Below are 24,949 nucleotides of genomic sequence, written 5' to 3' on the forward strand. Positions count from 1 at the left end.
TGATAACCTTTATTGAGTATTTTCCTTGCTCCTTTCCTCCCTTTTGCATCAAGAAAAGTTGAAAAATAAAAAAGGCACCTAACCCTAGTTTGGTAAACGTATCTTTTTGAATAATAATGCAATATTACTTCCCATATGATAAAAATGCAATTATCAGACTTCTTGCTGGCCAGTTTAAACATCTGATGGCCAAATATATTTGCTGTGCTACTTCCCTCTTTCACGTCACTTGAATCTTGAAGAGCTGTGGCTGGGTGATGATATAGTGCCAGAGCTGAGGTTTGGGAAAGCATGGACTGCCAACCCTCGGAAGGGGTTATCTCAGCCTGGAATGGGGCTGCCTTGCCCACAGGTGTCTAGGGATTTCAGCTCTTTAAAGACGTGTCTTGCAGATACTACATGACTTACCCACACCACTCCTTGACACTTGATGCTGAGGCAGTAACATTACCACTGAGAAATACAGACTTGTATGGTTAGAAAGTTCTATTTATGGGTAGAAATGTCTGTTTTTATATGACACAGGAGACAACCTTATTTTCTTGACCATATTAGTTGACAGAATTCGAAAACTTTGGACACTAACAGCTTTAGGACGCTGAAACTGACGTTGGCTGCTGAGGCGTAGACAAGCCCCATCCAAAGGGATATAGCCACTGGTGGCACTGGTGAGTGACATAAAACTTCTTGTCATGGCTTTACATTGTCCAGGCATTCCTCTAAGCTGGTGACTCTGGGGACAACACTTCAGGTGGGTCTACGGCTATTGCAATGTCATGAAATTAGAGTGTAAGAATGCCACTTGACAATCTTATACAATAAGAGTGTAGAAGGTAGAAGCATATTTATAAAAACCCCTTTGGTTTACTTTTGTACTACAGCAATAAAGGTAAGAGCCTGACCCTTTCTGAGCGTGGATATGTGGTGTGCATGTACTCACATGTGTAATTCATGGCTGAATCTGCTGTATTTCATTCTTCATGCCTAATTGTGGCCCTTTCCCTTTTTTGCAGAAGGAGGTCTGTAAAAATGGTTGCTGGTTATACAGCATATATATATTCATATATATTTACATTCAGGCTGGAAAAGAGAAGGCTTTGGGGTAACTTAATTGTGGCTTTCCAGTGACTGAAGGCAGTCTACAAGAAAGATGGAGGGAGACTATTTACAAAAACGTGTAGGACAAGGGGAATTAATTCAAACAGAAAAACAGTAGGTTTAGATTAGATATTAGGAAGAAATTCATTACTTTGTGGGTGGTGAGGCATTGGAACAGGTTTCCTAGAGAAGCTGTGGATGCCTCACCCCTGGAAGTGTTCAGGGTCAGGTTGGATGGGGCTCTGACCAACTTGGTCTAGATACTCCTGCTCATGGAAGAGAGTTTGGAACTAGATTGTGTTAAATGTTCCTTTCAAGCCAGGTCATTCCATGAATCTATGATTCCATGGTACACAGCAGCTCGTGGCTGGCTGTATGTGTAACCTTTTGAAGAATGGGCCTTCTTCAAAGCCAGCTGCTATGCAGCAACACCTTGAAGTGAGGGGGAAGCCTGGGTCCCAGAAATAGGGACCCCTAGGCCAGAACAGTGCAGCAGCTTGTTGGCTTTAAGGAGGAGAAATCCTCCTTGGTTTGGTTTGTAGGGTTCCCACTTGCCTCTACACCCCACCCAAATTCACTCAAGCTCTGAGAGGGAATAACAGTTATTCCCTCAGCAGATCAGCCATTTCTCTGCATTACCTATCAGTCAGCCATAGACTGAGTGTATGCTGTAGCCTTATCCCTCCCTTACAGATGAGATAACTGAGGGGCAGAGAGCTAAGGTGAGGGCCCAGCATTGCTAGCAGGCTGCAGGCAGAGCCAAGGATAAAAGCCTGGTCTCTGTGGCATGACATTTTGCCTTTGCAGCTTTGCAAAAGCTGGACTGCAAGGTCACTTGGGTAGTGCTTGAGTCTTCCTATTTGTTCTGTAAAAAAATGTCTCTCCAGATTAAAAAATAATAAGAAATGTCTTGCCAGAATAGGGTGAATTTCTTTACAAAGTCTCTGCCCATTATTACTTGGATTTTTTTTTTTGACAGCATAGCTGTTATGCTGAAGTTGGCCAGTGAGCTATGACTATACAGAAAGGAGGAGAAAGAGGAAAAAAAGACAAAAGAGTGCATAACTATTTTGTGTCTATGCTAAATATCTCTGTAATTTAACAGTATGTATGTGCCCTCATGAAAATCTGCACACTGCATAAAACAAAGTGCTGAGCATCTTTGAAAATGCAGGCTGTACTAGCAGAAATATAATTAAGAGAAAATACTAATCGCATTTATATCCAGGGTGACATTGCAGGTTAAGAGTGCATATATGTTTGTGTCTGAATTTCAGTCTTAAACTTAAGGCTGAATCCAAACAATGTAACCTCAGAAAAGTGGTGAATAATATAAGTAATCCTTTTCCTGTAGAATATTTTTGACTTTGAGAAAGTAACTGTCATTAATTTGCAACAGCACATCCTGGTACTCTTAAATAAGTTTTATCCAGGATAACAATCTGGCTAAATGAGAAATAATGAGAAAACTATTCTTTACATCATTTCTTGAAACCAGTGCTGGCAACCTGATCAAACCATTCAGCAGTGAATTGTTCACTACGTTCATGTTGCACAGACCTTCACTTTTGGAAGGATTTGGATATGTTTTCATAACCTAGCAATCTTTTCATTGAACATGTGTGTGCTTAAAACGAACAAACTAATTTTCAATTGCCCATACAACTGTGGTTTCATGAATACAATCAGAACATGAGGCCATCACCTTTCCCCCTTGTACAAATAAAGCTTGCTCAGTCTTGATGCTAGACTTTCTAGTGTTGGGGATGAGCTGAGCAATCATGGGGTTCTGTCATGACATTCTGCTTTGGAGAAGCACTGGAACAGAAGTAGAACACATTGGGATCAAGGATAATCGTTGGGATCAGGTGGATCAAAGATATGGTTGCTATTCTTGGCCATGATATAAAATAGTGACTGTAGGGAAATTCAGCGGAGCTCTGAGGTTTAGCATGACATGGTCCATCCTCAGAGAGACCATTAAGCATAATTATCTAGACTGTTGCATGTTGTGGAGTGCTGTGTAGTAAATACTTGATGTAGAATTACCTTCCTTGTGGATTACGTGAAAATATAAAATGCTGACATTTCCCAAATAATTTGATTCAGAAAAAATTAAGGAGGCTATTTAAAAATCCTAAAATATAAAGCACATTCCTCAGCTAGGCTCTTGGTCTCTGTTACATCTTGCAAGTATTTCAAGCTATATAGTCCTGAACCTTAATTCCCCTGTGTTTGATACAAAGTGAGATGATATGGCATTTTTGGGTAGCAGCTCAAGGTTGAGCTGTGATTTTACAAAATCAGCAAAATTTTTGTTCCAGATACTGTGTCTCATCGTATTCTTTTTCATTCCTACTGCTGAAAATCTTGTCACACATTATGGCTTAATTATAGAGCAAGATGCAACAATTAATCTGTAATGTTAACTATTGTACTTTCATTTGTTGACATAGAATATTCAATAGCAATGAACAAGAGAGTAAACTGAGATTGTCCATAAACTATTATTCTTCCCTAGCTTGGCAGGGGTGGCAAGAAAGAAGTGTGGAGGGCTTTGTATCACCAGTCCTTATTACATTCTTTTGTATTTTGACTATAAAATGTGTGCAGCAAATCCATGGTGACTCGGGAATGCCATGGTTGTCACTATGCTGTGCACTGTGGCCACTCAGAGCTAGGGGCAGTAGCAGAAATGGGATTCAGTCCTTCTGTTCTTGCACTCCAGGTTTCTCTCACCTGGGAAACTAGCAGTCATGTGGGGCTTACAGAGCAGAAAGAGATGTCAAGTCTGTCTGGTGGAGACTGATAAGTACCGGAAGGATGAAAGTAGTGTCATTGTACCACAACATCACTGAATAACCATAATATGGTAGTGAGTCCCCCACAGTCACCAGCCAATTGGGAAATCTGATTGATAGGTAGGGCTTTGGGAGAAAATTCTAACTTTTACGCTAGTCTGAATAAAAAAGTGATTTTTCCTACTCCCCTCCTTGACCAGGAACAATGCAGTTTATGGCTGTTATAATATTATTAATTAATTATAAACAATGAATTACTAAAAATGGTGACTTGGTCAATGAGCTAACACCTCTTTCATATCTAACTTCAATAATTCATCACTTTTGTCATTCTGCTGCTCCTCAGAAGTAGGGGCTTTCAAGAAAGGCAGTACTCTTTCCCATGTTGATGGATACAGGACATGGAATGAGAAGAAGAGAGAGAGTCAGCAGTCTTGCAAACAGCTTACATCAAAATGGATCTAGAAAATTAACACAGGTCAATCCCTCCAGCAGGGATGAGATCAGAAAGATGTACTGGAAAAGAAAGTGAGACCTCATCTTTACCTTATGTAAGTGGATCTGGAGTTAAGATTGCTCATTGTGTCATCACTTCTAAGGCTTAGAGGAAAAGTTCACAAAAACAATCTGTTAGATGCGCTTCTCATAAAACCTAAACTGGACAATGTTCTGTTAGCTCTTTCTTTCAATTTGCTTGAAAATTCCAAAATCTGCAAATTTCCCCCCCCCCCAGTTCTTGTACTTTCCTAGTTTTTGGAATAATAGGGGCCAGCTGAAGGGAGAAGTTTGTAATGAACTACAGTGACATTGCATCTCCCATCTGCTGATTTATAAACACTCTTGAATATAGGTAAGCAAAAGTATCAATGCCATTTATTGTTACACCATAACTGTTTCAGAGGCATTGTGGGGTGTGACACAGTGGCCCTCTAGTTTCCTCTAGATTTTTCTAGGACCTGGTAGTTAGCATATTTGCTGTCAGTCTTAACACAGGCCTGAGAGCTTAAATCTTAGTGGAAGGGATTCATCAGGGTTACTGTCAAGGGCAGCATGATGAAATAGGCATTGCCCTTCATACAGAGAGCACTGACTGCAGAACTATCAAATAAACTGGTACCTTTAAAATGTACTGGGGCTATTAAAAAGACAGGCTCTTAGATTACCCCTAAATGCTGTGCTTCTCTTGCTCTCATGTCTGCTGCTATTTTATGTCTTTATGGAAAAAAATTCAAAGGGTTGGAGGACAGAGGAAACATTCTTATAATGTTACTTTGTAATCTGTAGAGTTAGCCCACAGAGGGAGAGAGAAGTATTTTTCAGAAGCTTTAAAAGGTTGCAAATCTCTGCCTTAATGATCCTGTTTAGGCCCTGTATTTACAGATGAGCGCATATATACATGCACACATGCACAATCAATGTATGCTCATGAAACAAATTTCTCCTGAAGTATTTTAGGAAGATGCTTTTATAATACAACCCTTGCCTAAACCCAGTGCCAAGAAATAATGGTATTTGACTCTCATCTTAAGTTTTTTTTTTTCCTCTGGATTTCCTGCTTTCTCTTTGGCTCTCTCTCAGAGAATCAGATTCTCAGCAGTGAGGGATTAAAGTCTCATGCTGTAACATTCATCCTTCTTGCTGAATGAATAACATGATTAAGGTATATGGGGAAGTGGAGTGACAGTAGCAAGTTCCATAGGTACAAACCCCCTCAGGGGTTGTGCTGCAATATACAATGATTTATTTGGCAGCTATTTGCATGCAACAAACGCTTGTGAACATTTGTCTGGGACTCTGGACAATTTCTGTGATGGAGGAAGCAGACGAAGGCTCATATGGGAGAAGAGCAGAGTTTCTTCCTCCACTACACTGACAGCTCGAATCAGGAGCAGGGTGGAGTGAGGGACTCGCATGTTCTGCATGTGTTTTGTCCCCACATATTGAGTCCTGTACACCATGTTGTGATAACAACCATCACAACACACAAGGTATTATAAATGAGATAGTGGTTGGGTATCACAGACTAACTTGTGTCCAGCCAGAACAGCCCTGGGGTAAGTACGAGGCCTCGCTGCTCCAGAGTGAAAATTTTTTTTTCTGGAACTTTGCCATTGGCTGAAGACCTACTTTGCAAAATCCACCTATGAATTGTAATTTCTCTTTCAAAGGCTTGCATTTTTTCTGTAAGGTTCATCCCCTCACAGACTTTATTGTGTGTCTGCATTTTTTTCAATGTTCCTGTGAAAAGAGAGCTCCTATTCCTCTTTTGAAGAAGGAAAATTAAGGTGCTGGAAAATGAGAGTCAAATCATGAAGAGACCAAAATTTCCAAATGTGGCTTCTGTATCTTAGTGTTGCAAATTCTGCTCAACTACTGCTTTAAGTCTGCTATTGCACAAGCTTATGACATTTGATTTTTTTGGGAACTTAAATTCTACTTCTGGTCATTCTCACAGGCACCTCATCTTTGACAGTCTTAGCAGCTCAGAGTCTGTTTTATGTTTTAATAATTTAATAATTTAAATCAGGTGGTTTTTTTGCTTATGTGAGGAGCTCAATCCAATAGAGGCTCTCCAAACATAACAACCTGACTGAGTTTTACACAAGACAGAATTGTTGGGTACCTCTCCATCTCCTCATCCTCGTCCCTTCAGCCAGGTGACTAAGCATTTGTCTTGGTTGTGTGAGAAATCTGGTATCTGATCTGACTGATACCTAAAGAGATTTGCAGTCACATTTTTGATACAGAATGAAATAGCTCCCAAGACTGGTTGAAACTGCATCCTTCTCTTGGCAGAATAGCCTAGAGGGAGGAGGTGAAAACTGCCTGTGAAATAAGGCACGTGAATCCCACCAGTTAAAAGGCAATGAACCCAGGGTTCCCAGATTCTGATGGCTCATGTGAAAACTCCAATGTGGTTACAAAAGAAAGGTGCAATCTACACTCAGGTTTTGAATGAAAAGGTTTATACAGCTACCCTGGGAGAACATTCAGGGCTTTGAGTGCATTGGTACTACTCAAAAAGGAGCTTGAGGCACAGAGAGGAGGAGCATATCCATTTGGAGAGACCAGCATAGGTCCTAAAACCTGCAGATCTGCATTAGCATGGTGATGGTCTGGAGTTGTTCTGGTCTTCTTCACATGACCAGTATCAAAATATGGAAATAAATGAAGTACAAGATGATAAGTGAAAATGGATGTTGGCTTGAGGAAAGATTCCGTGCTATGCCAAGGACACCTGGCTAGGACGCAGCAACAATGAAAGTCTGGTCCAAGAGCTTTTCACCAGCAAGACTGACAAAGTTTATCTTCTGCCTCTGGATATGTGAGGTCAATCTAATGGTTTTATTAAGTCAGTGTATCAATAAGATTTCGAAATGAGATCAAGCTAAACTGTTGTGGATAAATTGGCAGAGACACTTCAAGATACAGACTGTGGGCCAAATTCTATTCTGTGACGGATTTTCTGACTTTGTGTGTTTTGCCTAGTTTTCTGTTGGTGTGGCTTCTGTCACCTTTTGTATGACATGTACTTTTTAATCTACTTCTTCCTGCAAGTGGCCAGGTAGCTACCAGTCTACATGTTCTGATTTAAAGATTGAAAAGATAATCCACAACTAAAATAATGTATGTTTAATCAACTGTCCATTAGGGTATGGAAGAAAAATGTTTTTTTTCTTTTGAATGCCTACATGTATAATTGCTTGGTAGATGGGAAAGATAGTTTTAGTCTCTAGTGAAATTAAAAAAAAAAAACCCAAACTCTGTCTAAATGTTTTGGAAACAGAAACTTGGTCTGATCTCCTGAGTAAATACAATGCATTTTAGAACTCAACATAAAAAATATACTAAAAATATTTTAAAGGAGAAGCCTGATCGTACTAGCAAGAGTTGGCATGAATGAGAAAGCCCTGCATGACATGATCTTCTGTAGTGATCAAAATGCTCTAGCTGTGATTAAAGTTCCTTTTCTCAGTGCCATAATTTCAATTATTTTAAAAGAAATCTGCTTAAACAAGTGATCAGCACATTCCTGTTAACAGTCTTAAAGTGCTTTGCTGTATTATAGTGGAAAGCTGCTTGCAACTTCTATCACTGACTCTTCTGTGATGAACCACAATGCTCTCCCAAGAACTTGGAGTCACAGTGCAACAGGGCAGGGGTCTGTGAAAAGCTGCACTGTGCAGGTAGGAGAAGCAGTGGCAAAGCCCAGTCATAGTGCTGCATGACCCCAGGGTTTCATCTCTTTGTGATTTGTATTTACTCACATTAGTACTGGAAGAAGTTTTTTGTAATCTCTCCAGATAGATGAAGTGATCTTATTTCTGTTTTTTTCCCCTTATATTCTCCAAAAATAGCTACCTGGTATTCTTGATAGGAAAAAACACGTTTTCTTTGTGTGTATATATGTATTTTTTCCCCTCTTACAGACTGAATGGAGAGAGCTGAACCCACTCAATTTCCATTTTCCTGTGAAACAACTGTGGTCTCTTAAGAAGTTTGGTATACCTTCATTAGGAATTGATACAATGTTTAAAGCTTTGGCTTAAAAATTTTTGATACTTAACAATATTTTTCTATTTTTGCTATCTTTTTAGAAAACAGACATGAAGATTTTTATTAATGTGCAGTTTGAAGGAGACTGTAAAATTTAAGAAGCTTTTTTTATTTGGGGACTTCCTATCTCTATGTACATTAAACTGTATACTCCATTTTGAATATGGGGCTTGTCTGCATTTTCTGGAATTTTTTGCTTCCAAGGAAAGAGATGAGCTACAGAAAAATGTTAATACCAAAATAAATGAGCAGAAACTGGTCATGAAGGCTTTTTGCCTGAAAATTAGAACAAAATTTCCATTGAGTTTCTAGCTGTTACAGCGATGATGCTATAGAACAATCTTGCCATAGTATGGTAAGCCCAAAATCGAATATGCACACAGATATGTATGTTTATATGTTTAAAAATGAAAAAAAGAACCTGATAGAACCTGATAAGCTTCTGAGGAGTTTCATGAAAGTGTTTGTGTGATTAGTCCTTGTCAGAGCGAAGAACTGCACTCTAAATCTAGAAGTCCTTTCAAGTCTTACATTCCTAAAACCTGATTCCCTTTGGAGCCCTACAATAGCTTTGTTTTTGATGGGTTCAGTTAACATTTATCTCTGGTCTGGGAAGAGATTTGGAAACGGGAGAAGTTGTGTTTCAGATGCTGAAGCACCTCTGGGACTGGCACTGGTTTGGACCTTGAGCATCTTATGATGGGTATTAATAGAAGGGTTACAGGTAGAAACCAATATTCAAGAAAAGCATTTGAAAGGTGTTGAGGCAAGAACAAACATGGGAGTCATGTAGACCCCTAGGAACTTACAAGTATGCAAACCCCACTGCTGAGAGCTTAAACACCAGCTGTCTGTCTACCTAAGCAGAAAGTCCAGCTGGCTTGACAGCATTTAACACATAGTAGTGAAATGAGAGAAATTTTCACTTCTTCAGCTTGTTTAGAATATCATGTTTCAAAATCAAGACTTTGTTAATGAGTCTGCTCAGGTAAAAGGGGGTGAATAGTTCTGTGAAGACTCGCTGCCTCATGCTGCCACCATCCCCTGTGTCTTTCCACCTGGAGACTGAGGAAGATCACAAGCTCTGCTGTAGCATTTCTCCAGAAGCCTGAACCTCTCATTGCCAAATACCGCACCATTTAAGAAATGTGCTGAAACTATTACACTATTTCTTAGCGGGAAGATAAACTAGGAGACCTGTAAGTTTGGCTGAGTGAAATCTTTGGGTGTACCACACTGGGCAGATACTGTGGATGGAGCTGTTGCCTCATAGTCAAGGCTTCCTGGAGCTGTTTGCAAAGCCTGCTATGGCTGTCACTGTCCTTCTTGCACGTAACCTTGAAAGCCATGTTTCAAGATAGAGCCTATCTACTTCTTGGCAATGATAAAGTGGTATTAGCCACACAATTAAGATAATTACTGCCTTTCTGCAGGTAGATGGGCAAGGAGCAGATAAGGTTAGTGGGGTTGGTCACCATTTCATTCTGGTGGACTTGTTACAGTGTGTTGTCACAATCTGCCTCTCAGGGAATATATGTAGTCTTTGTAGACTAAATATGTAGTCTTTGTATATATGTATATATGTAAATATATGTAGACTTTGTAAGTCTTAGAAACAGTGAAATAGAATAAGCTCCAAGAGAGTTCCTCTGCATTTATGGTCAAAGTCAAATGCTCCTGTCTTTGCTGTTCTTTCTGACACTAGTGGGTGGAACTTTAGTGAAAAATCTCATGCTTATCTGTTTGAGTGCAGGGGGAGCACTGATATATTTTGATGTTTCCTTTGAAAGAAAAGCAGATCCCAGAAATTAATTTTATGCTTTGAAAATCTGATACTAAAATGTAGAAGAAAAGTACACAGAGAAAGGAATTTCATGCTAAAATTAAGAGAGGTGGCTACGAGAAGTGTTATGCCAAAAATTGCAAAGGGCCTTGTGAACTAGGAATAAGACAATGTGCTAAAGGAGAAAATAACCAGCAAGAGATTGGATGGAGTAGAAGTCATGTAGGAGAATGAGGAGTCAAGGAGAATGTAGAAGTCTGTGCTTAGTTTCCTACCTAAGTGGATGCTGATAATGCCAACACTAATTGCCAGAGATTTTATCTTTAAGATACCCTGGGGTCTGCTTCAAATGAAGCAGGATGAGTTATTTCAGGAATTGCTGAAGTCAAAACCAGCAGAGAATATGGGTCAAGTGCCTGCAGAGAGCTACCTCCTCAGGTGAGTGCCATCAAATTCCCCTCCAGCACCACAGCAACTCATCAGCCAGGTTTGAGTCATGAAGTTTTCAACTTCCAATGTTGCCTGCTACGCCCCTCTGTTTCTGTATTACAAACCTTTGGCCACAATTTCTGTCACTTTAGAAGAATGGCAGGAATTTTGAGGATCCTTCTTTCTAGGGTTGCTTTGGCTACTTGAATAATTTTGTATTGTTTAAGGAGTGACAGCATCCACTCTTGTGCAGAATTGTTAGTCACTCCATGTATGTGTGATGTGTATGGGATCTGTAAGGTTCTTGGGCTGTTGCAGACCATGTGTCCAAGTTATAGTTGATTTAGCCTCACAAAGAATAACTGAGAACACCTTTTTTATAAGTCATTCTTTTTCCTCATGTATGTCACAGCTAGTCTCACTATTTACAGTGTATTTTTAGACTTCACATTTAATCACAGCGTAAAAGCACAAAAGTCTGTTTTGCACAAGAAAAAAAGTTTCTTTATCTTGGGGTTTGTTGTTCAGATTATTCTGTTTGTTTGTTTTTTTGGTTTTTTTTAATAATAGTATCATGTTTTTGACAGCTAAATAAATGGATTTTATTAAACAGGATTATGGGCTGAGATTATTTAGTATTCCTTTTTTATTATCTGGTGTAGCCTCTGCTGGGAGCTGTGAGTTTCTTTTCTTCATTTCCAACATTGATTCTTGCATTAGATGGTTTCATTGAATAATTAATATACTTCCTGTGATTGATGATTTGCATGGCCTGAATATTAGGTTATCAATCATGACCCACTTGTTCTAATGTAATCATATTGAAAACGTGTCAAAAGCTGTTTACCCAACAATGACAACAGGAGCTGTGATATTGAAGGTGCTTGATACACTACAACAGAAAATATCCTGGTTGAACATTCATAATGCAGAGATTATGAGTTCCTCAAATTGATGTAACAAAAGCCTGGAGCCCTTGGTGAGAGTTATCAGCTCCAATAAGAAAAGCCCTTTTTTCAGCTAGAAAATCATACTGATTTCTTTGCCTTTTATCAGCTGCTTAGTGACTTTTTGAGCCTACAGTGTAAAGTAATTATGTTCTGTGCAGCGCAGCATAAAGAAACGGAACAAAAAAAATGGGAAGTGTTCTTTTCTTTGAATAAACAAATGACACTGCCGATATCTGTTTTTACTGGAAGGAAAGATCATTGTTAAGGTCTTTCCACAGTTTGCTTTTAGTGGATCACCACAAACATTGAAAAAGTGGGTTTTACTTCTGTGGGAATCATTAAAGCAGAGCATTACATTTTAATACTCAGCATATAATGCACATTTCACTTGAAGTGTATTTCTTAGCTCATAGGTGCTTGTTTCTGCAGACTGTATTGATTTAATTTCAATAGCCTGTTGCTTTTTACCTTGACCAACTACAGTGGCAGGTTTAGTTGAGTATATCTGTTTCATTCTTTCCTTTTTCCTGTGACAACCCATAATAACATGGGAATTATATTGTGGTTCAGCTTCACAAACTCATACTGAAGAAATGTTTTCTATGACCAGAGTAGAATTGCTCATGTAAGACAAAGCTGCTTGCGTGGAGAAGTCTAAAGCACTGGGGTTTATAATTCTGAGTGGCAAAGAAAAGCCATTTCCTTCAACCTCTGCCTGACTTCCACTCTGGACTGTAGCACACACAGATTTTTACAGTCTTCTTTGTTCACGAAAAGTCATGCAGTGATGCTTCTCCTAACATTTGACAGTGCTTTACTCCTCATGTCACCTTTTGGCTTTGATGGAGTCCTCAAAAGCTTTGCTCCTTCCAGCTCCCTGTTGCTCCTGACGTTAGACAACTTAATTGGTGGATATAGACCAAAACCAGACTATTCATCAAGATTAAGAGTGCTGCAGTTTTGTCCAAATGTGAGGACCCTACTAGTCCTGGCTAGTCTTCAAGGCATATAATCATAGATTTCATACTGATGTGGTCTCTGAATAACTGGCATGGTTGACAATCCTAAGAAGAAAGACAATTGGAGAATTTAAAAGCTCAGGAAAAAAAAAAAAGCCCTACAGTTTGACTCCCCTCTTTTTTTTTTTTTTCTTTAGTCAATATTTTACTTTGTTCCACCAAAGAAGAAAAAGTTTATAGGAGCTATGTAGTCTAAGTGATACCACCCAGCAGGAAGGGTAATATCCTGGGATATTGCCACAGTTTAAGGCCAAGTGTTTCAACTACTTAATATATGACAATATTAGCTTTGCTGTGTCTCTCAATGATTAAAACAGAGAAGAAGTATGTTCATTGTTACAGGGAAAAGCATTCCTAAAATAATTTGTAATAATAAAACCACGGAAATCTGGAACCAGAGAAAGTGTAGATGAAAAATACCTAGTCATCTAATTTCTCTGTCAGCGTAGGATTTCAGTGTGCATTTTTGGTATATTAGTGTAAAAGGGTTACTTAGAAAATGATACCTAAGCCTGTTGGATTTGAATATAACCACAATGATTCATGATTTTTGTGATTTCTCTTCTTGAATCTCTGTACTTAACTCAGAGTGCTTCAAACACTAGTGCTTCTACAAGCATGGGAAATAAAGCAAATTAATTAGATTGTAAGAAAAACTAAGATGTTTCCTGGCTTCAGAAAACTGTCTTCTGCTATTGTTTTTTATCACACTCTATAGTTTCAGGATTTCCAGTGCAAGTCCGTTAGAAAAATTGCCTTCAGTTTCCCCCTAATATCTAGTAAGAAATGGACTTTAAAATGAGGCAATAGAGAAAGGGTATGTTCTGAGTTTCCTTTATTTGCCTGATGTTTCTAAAGCCTCTTAATCCCCATTAGTTATCTCTCCTCCACATCCAGGAGAGTTTACAACTGTTTATTATTTTTTTAAGTAATTTGTTGAAAGAAAGAACTCCAGGACAGACACCTCCAGAAAGACTCCCTCTACCTTAGACTGACTTTGAAAGAGTTAGTAAAGGTGGCATTATAATTTTTCTCTCTCACTGGTGACTGATCTTTCAAGTATTTTTGTTTGTTGTGCCACTGCATCTTCTCTTGACTGCATCATGTTAGGTTTTTGCTTGCTACATATTATGTATGAAGTGTGGCAGAGAAGCATAAAAACTACATATCTTGGAAAGTACTGAATTGTTTAATAAAGTTTTCCTTCAGGAAAAGCTGTTCTCCTTTCTGAATCACCATTTCTACATTTTTTTAATTAACATTTTTTTGGTTATTGCCTCAAGACTAAAAGCCCACTAGTTTTCAGTTGTTTAGTTTCTCAGCCAGTAGTAAAATTTTCCTTGGAAAGAAGCAGCATTTTATGGAAACCGTCAGTAAACTGTTTTTCTATGGAAAATATTTGAGTAGCCCTCCTCTGTATACATAGCTATAAAAATATTAGGGCAATATGTGCTAAGTGGGCAATACAAGGGTTTCAGCACAGAGCACCCGTGTCTGCAATTTGCTGCCAAAAGCATATTACTCTAGCAAGCCATTTAACATAATAGGACATAGCAGGTGTTGGGCCACATCTTCAAACAAAAACCAGGCAATGACTAATCCACCGGAAGGAGCGGCATAGCCAAAATTTTCTTCTTCTGACCCACAGGAAAACAAATCCACCATCCTCCATTGCAGATCTCGTATGTGTGGGATACAAGTCTTTCTAAGCAACTAGAGACATAACTGATACTATGCTTGGAAAAGATCAAAATAGGCATGGACTTCTGAGATGGGATGTGAAACATCTCTCTTAACATTCCTCAATATACCACAATTATAAATAAGTACAAAGTCAATTCCCTGCTGATTATGAATGGAAAAGAGCTGGAGAGAAGAAGAAAAAAATGGCTGTATATGTTTTCTTTATAATTTTGGAATGCATTCAGGCTTCACACCAGGCAGCAGAGAGAGAGAAGCAGCAGTCACCATTCTCATACTCAACTCAACTTGGAAAGAGTGCAGATTTTGTCATCAGCATTGTCCACAATGGTGTCTTGACTCAGAACAGAATGTTTCTCAGTCTACATTTGTGAACAGTGAAGGATTAAATTGCAAGTGGACAGATGAAAGGTAGTTTAATAGGGAAAGAGGCAATTTGACTCATAGCTTGTGAAGCTGGAACTTCAGGTCTAAACCAGTGGGAAGGTGGCCTTGCCTCCAGCCTCCTCACCTGCCTCTGCATTTCCATGATTTGTGAGCCTGCAGCACCATTCTCCCTTAGTCTACCAGAGGACTGATCATGTGTGAGTTTGCTAATGCATGTGACAGACATTTTACTTTTGATGTCACTGATGCCAGCATAAGGTGACAGAGTTGTCTTATTCTTGGCATCCTTGCAAATGCTGTTGCTGCCTGTGGATACTTCTCATAGCTACTGTAAATGCAGTAATCACTATAGAGGTGATGACAGGATATTTCCATGTTGTTTTGTTAACTTCTCCTATGAATAACAGGAAATTAAGCCCGGTGTTGTGTGGTACTTGGCAATCTCTTTTCTGGGGGTTTATTTTTTATTTTTTAAAATTTTTTTTATTATTCTCATTCTCCCTTTCTACTTCTTTCTCTGCTAGATTTTCCATGGCAATATTAGGATGAATGTGCCTGTCAGTTTCAAGCTGTGACTTTTTTTTCTGTTTCTGTAGAGCTGTCCCAAAGCATACCTGGGAGCTGGGAATGTTAAAAAAGAAAAGGAAGCAGAGGCCTCTGTAGTGTAAGATCGCTGGCCTTGCCTGTAACATGAACACCTGCCGAAGTAAGAGGAGGCTCATTAGGTGACTCTGACTCCTGCTGCCTTTGCTATTTTTGGTCCAGCTGTCATGTGCACAGGGTGATCTGCCTGGCCTTGACGTTTGGTGTAACATCTCAAGACCAACCCATTGTACATTTTCCCTCTCACGCCCTGCAACAGGAAGAAAGGCAGCCAACACTGTCGTTATGCTGCTGGGCCAGACGTCAAATTAAGCAAGCATGGGCTGGATGTGTCCAGGCAAGGGCTCTGGTGGGCAGAGGGGAAGAGGGTGTGCAGAGCCATTACCTCAGAGTGCCCTGCAAACCCTCCTCTTCACTTCTGCTGCATCCCTGGGAACTGCCAGGAAGAGCATCTGAGCTGCCTGCAGCTTTAACGGTATGGCACAGGGGAGCAGAGGTCTCCCAGGATTAATTAATGGGCATCCCGAGAACACATTCTCATTATAGCTATAGCACTAGGGTTTTTCCTCATTTTGCAGAACATCAAATGTATTAGATAGCATGTGGGGTGGAGGCAGGGAGGAGTGGGGAAGGCAGAGGCTGCGGTCAGAGGGAAGCAATATGGACTGGAAGATTGAATTTGACCCTGTCAGGGGCTGTCACAGGACTTAATATTGCATTTATTTAAACTGGATTTTCTCTGATATAACGTGTCTGACTTTGGGGGAATGAGTCTTGGTTTTGAGGGGTGTGCAGATCCCTCAGGGAATGAAATGCCACTGATTATAAAGAGCTTGTGCTGACATCCTCCACCATCATTTTTATTTGTTTGTAGCTGCTCATTCTTTGTTAGAACACAGAAACGGCTAGGCACGTGTGTTTTGTTTCTTTCATGTGATTTTCCCCACCAGTCAGCATGGCTTATGCTCAATTAATTCCATCAATATACGGTCTCCTCCAGCCTCATCTGCACTTGTGTAGCGTGACAGGCAGTTGTGAATATACCACTAACTGTGTCCAGACAAAGGCGTGAGGAGGCTCCACGAGGGGTCTATTAACTCCACAGACAGACTGCGGCTTCGTCTTCGGCACAGTCCTTTTGCAGGAGGGGTTTCTTTTTTGGTGAAACATTTAGCAAAACGTGTTTCCTCCCTCCTGGTGAATTAACTGCCACTTGGTTGCTGGCGAGCGGCAGCACCCCCGTCTGAACTGCGCCCGATGAAACACCAGGGTAGCTGGACGTGCTTCTCCAGTGCTCACGGGCTCACACAGAACACAAGCTCCCTGCTTGGGAGAGCTCAGGAGTCCACCCTGGCTGATCAGGTGGGGCAGGTGATCAACTCCAGCTGAGTGTTTTGATAAAGAAGATGCTCTGACCATGTTCTGTCCTATCAATATGATTAGGCAGTGATGACTTTCTCTGAGAGAGCACTGAAGTGCACAGCCATCATTTAATCTTTTTCTTCATAAAAGGGCAGCAAATTTACTGATATCTCGGGGCCATTTGATCCCCTCAGCAGTGAGGCAATGTGCTTGCAAGTGGACTTCAATGTCCTGAAGAACAGGGAGGAAAATAAGAACAGCAGTTTAACTAAAAAAATGATCTTTCTGTGCACTGGGTATTTCAGAGGCACGAAGCTGTACTAATTGGGGTGTAATGACTAATCCCATTAGAGGTGCTGTTTACATATTACCTGCTTTTTTGAGGGTCTAGAAAGCAAAGTAGGAATAAAAAAAAATCAAAAAGGAGAGAGAATATTATTTTAGAACTGCTGTGACATGAGAATGTGAGAGATGTTAGTTATATTGAAACACTCTTTCAGCCGACAAGGTCACTTGTGGCAATAATCCGCTCATTAGAGGTGTAATCCATCACTCAAGTAATATCAATTTAGTGCCAGGGTTTTAATGCAGGTTGTACTAATCATTAGCGGCAGTTTGTCAACTGCATAATTCACCAGGGATTGTGGGTATGCATGATTTAGCAGGTGACCCTTGACCTCAGTGGAGTAAGAAGCCTGCCTTAGAGGCAAAATCAAGAGGGACAAAAAGCAGTGCTCACTCATGAACAATTATTATGCTTAACAGCATGACTGTCATTTTAGAGGGAAAGGGAAAAAACAGTATGTACTGAATAATGAAGGATTAAAATTCACCTGAGACTTGGCTCTGGCTACAACGCTGGAGTCATCACCCTCGCTTAGGGGGGCAGGAAGAAGACAACACTTTTTTTTATTGTTTACTTAATGGCCCCTTAGCTAATATCTAAGAGAGAGAAGCAAAACATGAGGGGTGATCACAGCAACAGACTTATTTATTCTTCTGCTGTGAAAATGTTGGTTGCTCCCATCTCTATCCCCGGTGCCAAGCACTGGGATTGACCTGTGACTGTCATAGGTGAAAAGTATTAGTTAGGAAAGTCTGCATTAGTGTCAGACAGGTAGAGGATTTCCCCTCGGGCTGTCAATTCATTTGGAGGGAAGAGGAGAATAACCTGAAGTGAATTTCTGTGCCCACCTGAAATCTACTCAGAGAGTTAAATGCAGAGTTTGATTTACCAATCATTATAAATGTAGTATAGCATCATATTCTCTATTTCAACTATTGGAAAAATGCATTTCTTTTCACATCCCACTTGGGAAGTTATCAGTGTCTTGACTTGCTGTATTGCTGCTCTGTTTTATAATAGCAATAATCCTCCTGAACTCTGGCAACCAGGACCAGTTAAGTGCCCTAAGCTTTACTGTAATTAAGGTACTTTTTTTGCTTGCAATAATTCAGAATTGAGTCTGACTTAAAAACTGAAATTTAACAGGTGATTTAGCCTGTAATGTGCTCTAATTGCTTTTGGTATTTTGAAAGTGGGGGTTGGGTGGGAGAAAGAAGAAAGGGGTCAAACAACTCAGTAATTTAACAGAAAAAGTGACAAGTGATCTTGCACGTTAGGCTCTTTCCAACTGGAGTTTTAATATGCACACCAGCTCCCTCGTTGTAAGGCTTTCTGATACTCTATTTGTACTAGATGTCTATGTTTACAATTAAAAATTATGCTTGGAAGGAAGGAAAGGGGCTGAGCAAACCTGTTTGCTAGCTAAACATTTTGAAATGGCACTGGCACTGTCAACAACAAATTTACATCACAGCCCTTTCTAGCTCTGAAAGAAGAGGCAAAGAGTGTGGTGTCCCATCTGGAAGGGAAGGGAACACCCAAGATTCGTAGATACTTTCAGTCAAAAAGAAACAACAAAAATCAGAGGGCCCACAAAAACTTTCAAAGTTTTATTAGTGAATTATACACTTGGCATGGAAACTGGTGTATGTTAGTCCCTTATCTTCTAATATAAACACATGGTGGTTGGTTTGGATAGAAAGAGCAAAAGAAAAGAGAGGTAGAGAATAGGTAGTGAAAGAGAGAGATAGGAGGGAAGGAGGGAAGGAGGCAAGGAAGGAAGGAGGGAAGGAAGGCAGGAAGGCAGGCAGGAAGGCAGGAAGGCAGGAAGGCAGGCAGGAAGGCAGGCAGGAGGGAAGTGGCGGAAGGAAGTGGCGGAAGTGGCGGAAGGAAGTGGCGGAAGTGGCAGAAGGAAGGAAGTGGCGGAAGGAAGGAAGTGGCGGAAGGAAGTGGCGGAAGGAAGTGGCGGAAGGAAGTGGCGGAAGTGGCGGAAGGAAGTGGCGGAAGTGGCAGAAGTGGTGGAAGTGGCGGAAGTGGCGGAAGGAAGGATCCCCAACCTTGGTTCCCGTGTCAATCCAGCTGATGGGGTGTTAGGGGCTCTGGCAGTGCTGGGCTTTGTGGGGGTACCGATTATAGATAAATTTACCCATCCTGGGACTAAGTTTCTTGCTTTTGATGTAAATTAGTTATTATGCACTACTTTTTCTTGTAGACTTTTCTGTAAGAGGGTTCAGATGGCTTTGATTGTCTTGCTCCCTCCTGACAGTACATGCCTGCCCCTGAATCTTGTTCCTGCTGTACTGGATTGTTCTTACCTCCAAGAGCCAGAACAAGGGTATTTGTCCCAGAAAAGTGCTGTACTTCTCCAGCCAAAACCTGATCATCCTTGCCTGATGCACAGCATTTTCTTACCAGCAATCTTTGGTTGGCTCCATGGCTATCTGGCTATTGGTTTTTGGGAAGTATACATTAACCCCTTATCTTCTGGGCTTCTTCAGGAAGGAAGGTGGGAAAAGGCAAGAGGATGCAGCCACCAGACAGAGCCACAACACCAAGAGCAGACAGATGGCAAAATTATCTGTGAGTATCTGTGAATAGTAATACTGAGGATCAAAATCTGTGACTATTCTCTCTTTCAGAGGGAACTAGGACACTGCTGGATTGTTCCCATTTTCCAGTGCAACCTGGAAAAAGACAGAGAAAAATCGGAATTTTCCTGCAATTCTGTAGGAATTGGCAGAACTTATAAGAAAAAAAGGTGAAAATTGTCCATTAAGAGGCATTGACACCACCTAATTTGAGGGATCTCTTTCTCTGCAATGCAGGACAGAGAGCTAGGGTCTTTCAGCAGGATTCAGTCTGCTTAAATAACATTCCTTCTCTAAATTATCTCCCTCTTGTGTATGTCCATGGCCTTTGGTAGATGCACCAGAGAAAGGCTCTGGTTCTCATACCCAGGGCAGTCAGGTTCCCTTGGTGCCTTTTGCAGAGGCATGATGCTGTGGTGTGCTTTATTTAGCTGCTGTGTGTGTTTCCTTGGCTGGGAAACCATCTGAGGGAGCTCTTGTCAGTGCCATCAGTGGAACCCTTAGTGCTCAGCTGCTCTAAGAAGGGTGTCTACTTTAATGTGAGCTGAATTGCTAAATTTAGGTATTTGAGCTGAATCACATCCAAAGTGATGTTCCCCTTGCTCAAACAAGGGGAGAAGCAGGAAATGGAAGTTCAGCACTGGGTCAAGCCTTGATTGTAGTTCAACCACACTTAGTGATTCCTGTTGTCTCATGTATTTAGATTATATGGTTTTCTAGGTAGGAACTGTCTCCTACTGCAAAGAACACTGCATTTCCACAGTCAAAAAATAATTAAAATTCTATAAGAATATCACATAGTCAACAGTTCACATGTGAATAAAAGAAAGCTTTTAGGAAAAGAACAATTTTCATTCTGTCAGATATAAGATGCCAAAGTCCTTCCTCACACAGAGAAGGCAATGAATCTAGCCAACATTTGTCTAATGAGTTAGCATTCTCCTCTGTTGGAAGTCAAAAACCTTCATGGCTTCAGGCAATATTCTTGCCCATGGACCTGAGAACAGTAAACTCATGTCTCCTGTGCACTGCCCAAAAAAGGAGGCAGATATAAGCTATGCTTCTATTTTTGTGTCTACATTTTGATCAAATCCTTCGTATAACTGTAGTTTCTGTAAGAGTTCTTTTTCTTTTCCTGCTTTAGTCTTTTTAAGTTCAAAAGCTGCTGTTCATAGGAAATTGGGAAAAAAAACACAAATGAAGCATTATACTACTGTCAATGTGTTGATATTTGGATATATCTGAGGATAGCATACTGCCCATCTGGACTGCCTTAACAGCACAGTTAATTGCATTATATATGGAGAAGAGATTCAAAAGAACAAAGAACTGAAGCTATTCTGTTTAAGTGGACCATTACTGTGGTATCTAAGCACAAGAGTAGATCATAGCATAAAAAAAGCATACTGCTAGAAGTTATACATCCCAATTCTTATGCATAACTCTGTATGGAGATTAATGAAACAAGCTGAGCGGCAAGCTGGAATATTAGTGACAGCAGATTTACTCCCTCTAGGTGTTTACAAGAACACCAACTTCAGTGATTTCCAAAGTGAGCCATATCCATCACGGATGGGTTCCACAATATTTGCTGATGTTTCTTGCACAGCTGCTAATCATATGGGACAGGGTTTTAAGGGTATCTTCTAGCCTCAGGAGGCTGACCTAGTGGGGGTTTCAAAAATATCTAGCTTCTAAACTTACAGGAAAATCTCACACCAGCAACCCCACAAGCTGTCTGTGGTTAGGTATCTATATGCTCTGCAAAAATCTAGGCTGTCCTGGTGGCCTGTGGAACCTAGCTTGCGGGGGAGTTTTTTTGCAGAGGAGGGAGAGGCCACAGGGGGGATGGTCTGCAGTATCTGCTGGCAGCCCAGGCTGGAGGTGTAGGTGCATGTGGTCTGCTGCTGCCTGTGAGGTGCTGCTTAGGGCACAGAGGTGCTGGGAAGGGAATGTCCCTGGATGGCAACTCTTTATGCCATGACTGGGGCAAAGAGGGAAAGCTGCTTGAGCCTCCTTGCTGGGCTGAGCAGACTGAGGGATGGTGTTTCTTGTTGCTGGAACAGTGCTTGGAGAAATTGTGGGGTCCCCAAATATGTAGTTAAATCAACTTGTCGACTCCGGGTCTGTTTTTCCTCCATATTTCAGGTGCATCATGGCACTGAGGATCATTAGCTTCTTCTCAAAGCACTATCCTAACACTGCTGGTAAGCAGCTTCTGGTTTGGTGGAGGGACACCAATTAGTGGTGATCTGTATGACTGGAAATGGAAGAGAAGTGGGTTCACAAGACATGAGAGCTGTTGTTTCCTGGTGTTTGCATACAGAATTTTCCTGGATAGCTAAGAACACAGCAGGTAGCCCAGATGCTGATTCAACCCCCACGGTCTCTCCTTGAGATAATGTCTCCCTGGGAGAGCTTGAACCATGTGGAAAGCATACATGCAAACAACTGCAGTCAGTGAAATAATGTGTCAGAGACAGGGACAAACCTGTGTCTGTGTGGGATCTTATTTAAACAGGGACAAACCTGTGTCTGTGTGGGATCTTATTTAAACAGGCCCAAACTCATGTCACCATGGAACCAGCACCGTCCCAGCTTCTCAAGCATACTCCCACATGGATTTCCCAGCGGAGCACTGCCCACGGAAGCGCCAGGTGATCTTCCTGGGGGGATTAATCAGTGTGTAGCACCTGGGGACATCTGGTCTGCATGACAGCAGCTGAGACATCTGCACGGGCAGAGCACTGCAGCACAGCATGTGTAGGGCAGAGACCCTCCCTGCCATCTCATCCAGCAGCTCCATCTCTGCTGGAGTTGGGAAGCTGCAACAAAGGCCATGGTGTCACTCCTACCTTGTCTGCGAGCCCAGGATCTCATCCAGTGCTGACAGCATCTCTCTGTGTGCCAGTGTCAGTGTTCAACTCCTTGACTTGATTGAAGCCTTCAGTATATTGACTTGTCTGTTTTGATCTTCCTGGTTTTACTTTCGTTTCTTTCGGAATTTGTTTTAATCTGCTGATTTCTTCTGAGATGTCGTATTTCTAACCATATTTTCTTTATTTGTCTTTCCTGGGTTTTTGGTTGTTTGGTGTTTTTTAATGGTGGTCTTCTTCCAGAAGCTATCTTTTCAAAGAGCTGCCATTGCTGCCTCCACAGATGCTCCAATAATACCAGGTGCAGGAGATTATGGGTGTCCAAAAGTGTAACCATTTTCTATCAAAATTGGATATATAAGATAATGCGTCTGTACACTGAATTTAAACTTTGTAAATGGCTCTGTACATTCAAACCCAAGTTGTTGGACTCATTAAAACTGACATATGCAAATATTTCAACTACAAAAATTCAGTTACTGATCTCTGTTAAATTCCAGGCAGCAGATGACACTAAGAGTCTGCTAAAGAAAAAAAATGCTACTCTTTTTTTTCCCCCACTGCTTTTAGTATTTGCTCAGTATCATTAATATAAATATGCAATCATCGAAATCAACACAACTGAAGTTAACAGAGCAACTCCAGATTTACATCAGTGTAAATGAGAGCAAAACTTGATCCCTCGCATGTAATTTATCTTTAATTCTGGTTTAAGTCTCTCTCATCTTGCTGAATAAAAACTGATGTTCTTCTCACACACAATCTGTATACCATTCATTAGTGTCTTTTCTCTTTGGAAGAAAGATTGGAGCCTGTGGTAATGAAAGCTCAAATCCTGGGGAGCAGTACACATGGTATTTTGTTTTAACTAAATACTGTATTGGTATTCTCATGAGTGGCTTTGCATTACTTGAACATTTATGAGTAGCTTGAACTAATAAATCTCTAATTAGCACTAATTACTAATTAGGTTATTGATTCCTCTGACTGTGGACTCCTCACTGGCTTTATTCATAAGCAGAATGTTATTTTAAAAATTCTTGTGAATATATCCTCAAACGAGCTCACTCCTGCCACAGAAAGAAGCAGAGCAGCAGGCTCTGGGCAGCCTGCTTGTCAGAACAACACCTGGGCTTATTCAAAGTGAATAGATCTGCTGAGGAGCAGAGGTAGTTTTTATTTTGCTAATTGAGCTGTCAGAGCACTGCCTGCTTGCCCAGGTGCATTGGAGAACCCCAGCACTTTTCTGCTTTCTCGGGTGATGGATGCCTATTGTTTGCACCCTGGTTTGTGCCATGGGCTGTGCCTAGCTCCAAAGGGTGGCTGGTGCTCTTCTGAAAGTGTTTTGGGGCAGTCATGCTCTTTTTGGTCTCATGATGAGACCTAAAGCAGATCTGCTGAAGCAAGTTGATGTAGTCTGCTTTGCTTCCACTCTGACTTTCTGTTTGTCATCTTACTGGTAAAAAACCTCTTCTGAATCCTCGTACTCTGAGAGGTGTTTCCCCTCCCATTCTCCCATCTCTCTCCAGAAGCTGTCCTGCACACCACCTACCTGATGAGCCAAAAGGGGTTGTTAAAATCTTTGCTCTGGAGTCTGCATTTACATGGCATTCCCAATAGCTTTTTGCAGAAACAGCCCTTTCTGCCCCAAAAGGATCAGGAGCTCCCATTTTCCCCCCAAAAGCTCAGGGAACAGGACTCCCAAGGTGCAGTACTCGTATAGGAAGCACTTTCGCTACTGCCACCATCACTGCTACACCAACTCATCAGTCTTCTCCCAGTTTCTCACATCTACAAATTAACTCATGTAAGAGTTTTGGTTTTGTATGGTTTATTGAAGATAGCAGTTAGCACACTGTCTGCTAACTTCTTTCACTTGAAGGCAGAACACACAAGTGGTTGAAGAAATTTTGGCTTTCTTCACTGACAGTAGTGATTTTATGTAGAAATGACTGATTGCCTCTGTTAGGACTGGCAGGAGAGGTCAAGTGAAACACTATTCAAGCATCAGGCTGTTTCACTCACAGAGGTTTTACACATGGTACATCTTCAGTTTTCAAACCCAGACAAAATGAGGATTACTTCTGGTTGGCATTATCTGTGAGGAACATGTAGAATCTCTTTTTTGGTGGCTGCCTTCTCTTTCTGTTTATTTTATCCAACCCACTATGTTTGTTTTGGTCCCTGCAGCCCTGTGCAGGTTCTGTGCTGAGCCACTGTGGCACCACGGTGGTGCCACACTTGTGCTGACATTCTCACTAGCAGACTCCAGGCCCTGCTGAGCTTTGCTGTTGCATGCACATAACTCCCTAGGACAACTGTGGGAGATGTCTGCGTGTGGCAGCGAGGGGATGGGGCTCCCTGTGTAGCAACATCTGGGGACCAGAAATTGAGTATTCTTGGCTACAGGCCCTCGACTCTGAAATATGATCTTCCCACCCTTCTGGTC

The sequence above is a fragment of the Pseudopodoces humilis genome, chromosome 2 (genome assembly GCF_049639895.1).
Source record: "Pseudopodoces humilis isolate 2021_Gansu_Grassland_sample_001 chromosome 2, ASM4963989v1, whole genome shotgun sequence".
NCBI classification, from domain to species: domain Eukaryota; kingdom Metazoa; phylum Chordata; class Aves; order Passeriformes; family Paridae; genus Pseudopodoces; species Pseudopodoces humilis.